Genomic DNA, 8,632 nt, shown 5'->3' with positions numbered 1-8,632 from the left:
AGGTATGTGTTTTAATTCCGTCTGTGCCTGAACGCCATTCCCCCCCCCCCTTTACTTCCTGTTTACATTGAGTGTAATACCGGCTTTCACCGGATGCGCCCGGTCACAACCGCTCCTTAAGGAATACAGGAATTTCCGACAGAATCCGACACAGACGGCTTTAAGACACCTATCTATTGAAAATACGGGCTAATTCAGTGCACACGGGTTCCTAATGTTGAGTTAACATCTGGGGCTACAGGATTAGAACTTTATGTTTAAAAAAAAAAAACATGTACGGAGAAGTACGGGCTTTCCGCGCGGATGTTCCGTGACAATTGGAGGTGCAGTCCACAGGACTACCATAGTCTTTCTTGGTCCAAGGCTAACAGTCAGCTTAATAACAGCTCGTTACACCTGCTGTAGGCCTATTAATATGTTCTTCTGTACAGACCTCACCAAGTGTGCGTCTTTTTGTTTTATTGTTTTGTTTTTTAATCTGAACTGAGACATTTAGGTTTTATACGAGTGTTTTTGAAGCAGGCTGTTTTTTTTGTTGCATGTTATTTAGGCAGGTGCTACAGGTAGTAGGCCTATGTTTGATATTTGTTTAGTAGCTATGTAGGCTATTTGCATGTTTATGATACTTTGTGATTTGTCATGTAATGTTGGGTTATACACAATTCTTAGCATTCATAGCCTTACATTTATGTTATTTGTTATGTGTATAGTGTTCTAGAAGACCACACCCACACATGTACAGTAAGTAACAAACTTGCAAGTCATCAGTAAAGTCAACAGTGAATGAACGATACTGAACCACCTGGGGGCTGGGGCGGTGTACCCTCAATTAGACTAACACTACAGAACAATTATATTGTACATTATTATTATTATTAGCTTTAAACAAATGACTGAAACTATTTGTTTCAAGGTCAAGAAGGATGTATCCCATCCCAGGTGGCAGGGCAGTTCACCACAGGAGAAGAGGAGGAGCACCTGGAGGGTTGACCACCACACGATGGCGCCAAATGCATTGATTGTCAACGCCGGGACACTGGTAATAATAAGTGCATCTTGAAAATCACGCACATAGGCTACATTTTGGTGCACCAAGTCTATATAGGCTATGTATGCTCAGCTTTGCTGGGTGTGGTCGTTTACATTAAATCAAGTCCATTACAAGTTTGCACCACTGAGCCAGAAAAAAACAGAAATTGATGAGGACAGACAGAATGGAAGAGGTTTCCTCATTTTGTAGTAGGATATGGATGTATAAATCAAAGAACCAAAATGGCCTGGAGATGCCAGCCAAACTGAAAATAAAGTAGAGGGAACTAGGCCAACCCTGGGCTGTTGAAGCCATAGACTGGTTGAAGCTAGCCCCCCTCCCTAACTAAACAACTAACCTCTAAAGTTTCTTAACTGAACATGTATTTTCTGTTTATTAAAGAGCTGAAGCTATAGTTTTATATAGTGTTTGTTCAGTAACAGGGGTTGCTCGTTACTGAACAACACTATAGCAATGATTACTATCAGAATATATAGAGCTTTAACCCTCTAACCAAAATTACCCTTAACAGAACTACTGGTCATCTGTGTGTGTGTGTGTGTGTGTGTGTGTGTGTGTGTGTGTGTGTGTGTGTGTGTGTGTGTGTGTGTGTGTGTGTGTGTGTGTGTGTGTGTGTGTGTGTGTGTGTGTGTGTGTGTGTGTGTGTGTGTCACACCATACCCGCCTGCCAACCCTCCTTGTTTCTCCAGGAGGCTCCTGGTTTGAGACCATTTCTCCTGGACATCTCCTGGTTTGTCATTTCTCCTGGACTTCTCCTGGTTTGAGGGATTCTTGCCGTTTTGTGTGCCAACCCGTGTCTGAGGTAGATTACACTGCGCATGTGCAAACCGATCACAGCGCCCACATAAGACCTAATAACACACTTATGATGGCTTCCATCATAACAAAGTACACATCGTCGCAGTCGGGCAGAAACCTTGTATCTCCATTTTTAATTTTTAATGCCCTACTTCATCATATCTTCAATCATGTCTTCATGACCTGTGACGCCAGAGCGACTGGCCCGTAGTCATTGGGGGCTGATGGACCGATGCATGCTGGCATACAGCAAAAGAGCACAAAGCACAGAAGGAAACGTATACATGCACATGCACACGTACATGTACACAAGGTAACCGGAACGCGCGCCCCATAACACACTCTTGACACTGTTAATCACTCTATTTTGATTGAAAAATAGAGTGAAAAAATGTGGAATGCCCTACCAAAAGCCGTGAAGGAGTGTAAAACCCTACTCTCCTACTCTGGCTGCAATTCGGAACTGGCCTCTGTAAAAGTCAAAGCCTAGCCCCCCCCCCCCCCCCCCCTCGAACTGTTTACGGTACATATTTTTTGTTTTTTATTTTTAAACCTTGGACCCAGGTTGAGTGTGTTTTGGGGAGAGCTTTCTTGTATTCGTACACCACACACACACACTATGCACCAGTGGAGCAAAGTAGCAGTACCTCAATTGTAGATGTATTGTCATAAAATATATTTACAGTACTCCAGCAGAATGTACCATTTCACGTTTTTTCTCAAACTCTTTCAAAATTAGCAGGTCTACATGCTCACAACATTGATCCACAACGCACATCGCAAATAGCATTTGGATCGGCTATTATCATATAACTAAAGTGTAAAAGAATGTTTTGAAATCATCTAAATCAGTAAAATAACTAGTTAAAGCTGTCAAACAATTGTAGTGGATTAAAAAGGACCATATTGTGCGCTTGTGTGGCACAGTCGTAAAGTACCTGCCCACCACCGCAGACTCTAGTGGTTTGAATCCACCGCTGTGCATCCAGCTTTGTTGAGCGTCTATAGCGTCTATGAGCTTGTCGATCGGACATTTTTAGCAAAAGCTAAAAATAGCCAATCAATAACAGAAACAGACTAGAAAATGTGCTCCTCGGAGCACAGGTCTCCGCCAGGCGAGGTGGTAAAACTGTTCCTGGTTAATTCTGTCTTACCTATTTATATTACATATTGTGATGTCACGTGAAGCTTGACCAATGGTAGGTATTCACAGACCATGTGCCCATGTATGGAACTGGACGGACACACGGACGGACAAACCATGCCTTTGGCCTGGCGGAGACAAAAATACACTAGTATAGAGCCCTGAGGGTACCATATACTGTAGGGTTTAAGTGGTTAACTAACCTGAGTGAAGTGACATCATCACATATGTCACGCTCTGCTCTCTTAAAATTCCCACTTATTGTCATACCCATATAAACCCCAGGGCTGTTATGGTGTAGCAGGTGATTTTGAGGTGTCAAAATGGTCATATTGGATATTTCCTCTCCAGTCTTGCACACCAGCCCAGTCTTGTCATGGCCTGCGGCTACCCACCCCCCTTTGAAGGGGCAGGAGCATGCAGAGGTAAAGGAGGGCTTCCTCTGCCCACTGTGCCTGAAAGACCTGCAGTCATTCTACCAACTCCAGGACCACTATGGAGAGGAGCACTCAGGGGAGGACCGCCATGTGCTCAGAAATCTGGTTCAGAAGGCTAAGAAAGCCAAAGATAAATTACTGAAGTGGAACGGTGAAGACAGGCCTGATACCCACAGCTACTACTGTGGTGGAGTGGACCCATACATGTGGGACCCTCAGGAACTGGGAGCCACCAGAAATCATTTGGACTTCTTCAAAAAACACAGGGCAGTTCGGGCAGAGCATAACATCATAGAGGTCAATAAGCTCATCATGAATCTGAAGACGCTGACATCTATTGACCGTACCAACTTAGACGCTGCCAAAATCAGAGCAATGGAGAAATCTGTAGTGCCATGGGTGAGTGACTCAGATGTGCCCTTCTGTCCTGACTGTGGGCACAAGTTCAGAATCCTTAGCAGACGACACCACTGCCGTCTCTGTGGATCCATCATGTGCTGGAAGTGCATGGAGTTTGTTTCCCCGTTGGCTTATGAGATGATTAGCGGGACACCGGAGGCCCTGTGTGTCCCCGGAAGCCCTGGTCAATCCCAGGTGCCCCCGTCAGGCGTCGGCGGTGGCATGGGCTCTAGGAGAAGTAGCATCAGCAGCCTGAGCAGTGTCACCTCCATGCTGGAGGAAAAGGATGATGAGAGGATTCGCTGCTGTCGGCACTGCATGGACACCCTGCTGAAGAGACAGCAGAAGTTGGAGAAGGACCACATGCCTGACATAGTCACACTGTATGAGAGGCTGAGGTTGTGTATGGACAAAGTGGACGAGAGGGCTCCGGAGTACATCCGAATGGCCGAATCTCTCAATGCTGGAGAGACGGCATACGATCTGGACACTGCTGGTGGACTGAGAATGGAAGTAATGAAATACTATGAATTAATTGATGGACTGAGTAAGAGGATCTTAACGCTCGGAGTGAATGATGACCTACCACCACATCCCAAGACCCTCCAGTTGCAGAAAATGGTCCACTATACTGCTACACTGTTTGTCAAGGAGAAGCTGTTTGGCTTGATGTCTTTACCCACTAAGGAGAAGTATGAGAATCTGAAAGAAAAGAGGAAACGAGAACAAGAGAAGAGGAGGCAGGAGTCAGAGAAGAACCGTAGTGCTGGCAACACCTGCAGAGAGCTTCCCCAGGCCCCTGCAGCCCTGTGCATGACCTCCTCAGACGCCTTCCACACGCGGAGCGAGTTTAAAGACCCTCTGCTGCAGCAGATAGAAAACGTCCAGTCATTTCTGCGTCAGGCGCAGGAGGCCAATCGGAAGGACGAGGTGGTCATGTTAGATAATAACTTGCAACAGCTACAGGACGAGTACGACCAGCAACAAACCAGCCTGGCCATTACTCTCTTCCAGAAGCTGGACAAGGAGGAGAGCTTGCAGCTGGATGAGATCAAGCACTTTGAGGTTCAGGAGAGGGAGGAGATGGAGCACATGGCCCCAACTCTCTCCATCTTCTGGGAGAACTCTCTGGACTTTGGTCATGCAGGGTACAGCAGGGAACAGCAGGAAGAATATGAAGAGCCAGCAGAAAAACTAACCCCTAAAGATGAAAAGAGACCACTTTATTTAAGGGCGTCCCCAACTTTCACGGCACAGGAGATGCCCCCGAGGCTAAGAAGCTTAGGTGGACATGTGACTCCTCCTGGAGGTGAAGAACAGAATTTCAATTCCTTTGATGAGGACTCCACTCGCATAAAGGAACACATCCAGAAGGAGCATCGGGCTGGTAAAGAGTACAATCCCTTTGAGGAAAAGGACAACCCTTTTGAGGAGAAAAGCAATGTCAGCTGCCCCTTCACTGAGGCCTGGATCTCAACCAACCCCTTCGACGGAACGGACAAGGAGGAGGTTCTGCAAGACATCTATGTGATCAAGGAAGAGCTGCTTCTGCAGCAGATTGATAACATTAGGGCCTACATCTTTGATGCCAAGCGCAACGATCGTCTGGATGAGGTGGAGCTGCTTTTGGAAAACCTGAGAGAGCTGCAGCACACCTTGCAGGAACAGAAGAACAAAAAAAAAGTTTGTGGAAGGTATGTTGGCAGACACCATCAGCTGTTTTCATAGAATGGAGACAACAGAAGAATACCACATAACCCATTAAGACCTGAGACCGATTCTACAAATGCCTTCTAAATCAGTAGTTCTCAAACGTTTTCGTGTCAAGGACCCCCAAATTGATATATATATATGGCCACGGACCACCCATCTGAAAATGTTTGTGCCAGGGACCCCCAGAAGAATCGATATTTTTCAAAAATAGCATTTAATAACTGTTCTAAATCCTAAGAGTTTTCTGTAAAACTTGATATATATATATATATATATATATATATATATATATATATATATATATATATATATATATATATATATATAAAATTGCCAAATTCTTCTGCATGAGAAGATGTCTACAACCTTATGATATGTGTAATTTGGAAGTCCCGTCAACGTTTCACATTTGTGCCATGTCATAGGGAAACTACAGAATCCTTCAGAAATCACTGTCAACTAATCTCAACAGTACCACTGTCTGTTGCCAGACCCAAGGGGTTGGGCTTACATGAGGCTTTGTATCTGTTTTCTCCATACATGGGCATGGTCACTTTGTCCCCCGGCGCCAGCCAAGAAAGTCTGTCCCCCTTTCGTCATAGAAGGGACATAGAAGGGACACACGTCATGCGAAGCCCGGCCATTCAGATTTCAACCACTAGGGGTCTGGCAGTACCAGGTCTCCTGGTTCCCTTGTTTAGGCTATATTAAGTTGATTTGGTACAAAACAAGAAAGAGGTTTTCCTTGGCTTTTAGCTGTGTTTATGTGCTTTGGCTACTATTGTGTGTTCATGTTACAAAACAAACACAGACTCACTTGCTTCACAACTAAAACCCTTCCGAGGGAAGTGACATCATCACACACCCTCTGCTCTCTTTAAGTCACAGTGCATCTCCAATAGAATGTGGATAATATGCACTCTGGATCAACATACATGTGGACACGGTGTGGCTCCACAGGGCGGTGCCCTTCGGAGATGGAGATCTCTGTATCTGTTAGTCTGCCTCTGTCCCTTTTATGCCCATATATGGGCATAAAGGGGCACTGGAAGGGACACAGGAAGAATGTCACATGTCACCACAATGACATTGACCATTATCATCTACAGTACTTACACATCTCATGCATAAAGGTTATTTATGATCAGTGACAAGAAACAGATTGGAGTAATTTTGAGCAACAAGATTACGCCACAGACTCCCATTTGAAAAGATTTTGTGCCAGTGACCCTGATAATAGAAGATTTTTGTTATTAGATTTAGTACAAAACTGTCTCAGGTGGGGAAATAACAGTGAAGATAGTGATATCTGAATAGTCATTTATATAATTTACATACAGTGCATTACATTTTTCATTGGGGTAACTTCTAGCTGGTGAAATAATAATAACTAATTAGTTTCTAATTTAGCTGGGGACTTAAATCCCCTCAAGAACCCATGGTGGTCCCTGGACACTAAGGACCACTGCTATAAAACACACTAGTATGCACTTGGGGAGCTCTTGGGCTTAAGACAAATAAAGTGTCATATTGTTTTATACAATTCTGATCAGCCATACACTGCAAGCCAGTGGTTCTCAAAGTGGGGTCAGGGGTCTTTGAGAGGGTTCCAGCAAAATGTTAACTGTTAACATACCCGATTTACAAGCTTGCAATGCATTGTAGATCAGCTAATTTACCTATTTAAAAAAATGTTTGCCTATGATGTGCACAAAATAGTTTCACTGTAATTTCACCAGAGCGACAGAAAATATACTGTATAAGAATGACTATTCAGATCTAGGTTTCTCTCTCCCCACCTTCAGTATAGACAGTACATCTAATTTCTCTTATGGGGGGCTTTGGCACAAAATCTTTTCAAACCGGGAAATGAACATTTTCATGGGGTCCATGAAAATGTTTGAGGATCACTGCTGTAAGCCGTAAAGAGCCTTTTGAACACATGCAGTGCACACAGTATGCCTCAGCTTGGTTCTATTGACATACTAAATGCTGGAGCAGTGTGCAGCTGAATGGTCCATGTCCTATGGCTTTGCTTAATGGGAACAGGAGTGTACCCGCCCCCCTACCAGTGGTAGCATAGTGCAGATGAACACAACAGTGTGGCAATCTAGTGCCCCCTGGGGGCTTACAGTAGGTATTGATGATGTAATGAAAGTACTGTAAGCTCCTGTAATCTCCCTACTGCAGACTGCAGGTTTTCCTTTTTTCCTGCGTGTACGCACACACACACACACACACACACACACACACACACACACACACACACACACACACACACACACACACACACAGCCAGCTATTTTAGGCCCCATTGGACTCAAATTGAGGAAACAGCAATAACATCTAATTTACTTGCTACTATTTATGTACAGTGCAGTGGCTATAAGATTGAGTCTGCCACATTAATTGCAATAGCATGGAAAATATGGCAGTTTAAAATTTGTGACCAAAAGAGAACATGAAAAGTATATTTAATTATATATTTTCCTGTGCACTTAGTTACTGTGTTGAATGAAACTTGACATATTTCGGTCGGCTATTTTCGGCGAGCGACACTACTATAACAAATCAGGCTAAATCAGACATGCGTGTTTACGCACGGGACGGCCTGGAACGCCCACTACGCGGCTATCTGAAAGATGATTGGCTTCTAAAGATAACCGTGATTAAAGCCCTAAATGTATGCTCCGTCGTCGCACTATATGGTGTTGCGCGCCGAGAACGGCCCGAGAACAGCGGATCTCCAAGCTCACAGCCTTTTAACTCTATGCTCACAGCGCGTCGCGGGCGAGCTTGGAGATCCTCTATTCTCGACGCGCGACACCGTACGCGCGACGAAGCATCACAGCGTTTCCCTCTTTCCCAGTCGGTCATTGGTCAGTTCTTTCCCATCCATTACAGCGTTGCCATGTCCGGTTATTATAAGCGACTTTGGGCTTGTTTTTCTGTAAAGTCGCTTTATTGGCAGTTGCGTTGTTTTTGGGCTTGTTTTTAAAGTGTAGTTGCTTATTTGTGCTTGTTTCCTATTGTTGTTTAATCAAGTGGTTCTCAAACATTTTCATGTCAAGGTCCGGCCAGCGGCCAGGA

The 8,632-nt window shown here is 44.5% G+C and overlaps 1 pseudogene across 1 annotated transcript; it reads left to right on the top strand.

The window, feature by feature from the left end:
• The first annotated feature begins 3,369 nt into the window (after positions 1-3,369).
• On the top strand, positions 3,370-6,542 carry LOC311037871 (rabenosyn-5-like; annotated as a pseudogene). The gene is made up of 2 exons: positions 3,370-5,523; positions 6,503-6,542. The product of its transcript is annotated as a rabenosyn-5-like (transcript).
• Positions 6,543-8,632: the final 2,090 nt, after the last annotated feature.

This window comes from Gymnoscopelus microlampas (assembly GCF_963454915.1).
Source record: "Gymnoscopelus microlampas genome assembly, chromosome: 21".
Lineage (NCBI taxonomy): Eukaryota > Metazoa > Chordata > Actinopteri > Myctophiformes > Myctophidae > Gymnoscopelus > Gymnoscopelus microlampas.
Note: the sequence above shows the minus strand (reverse complement) of the source record. Positions and strands in the feature narration are given on the sequence as shown.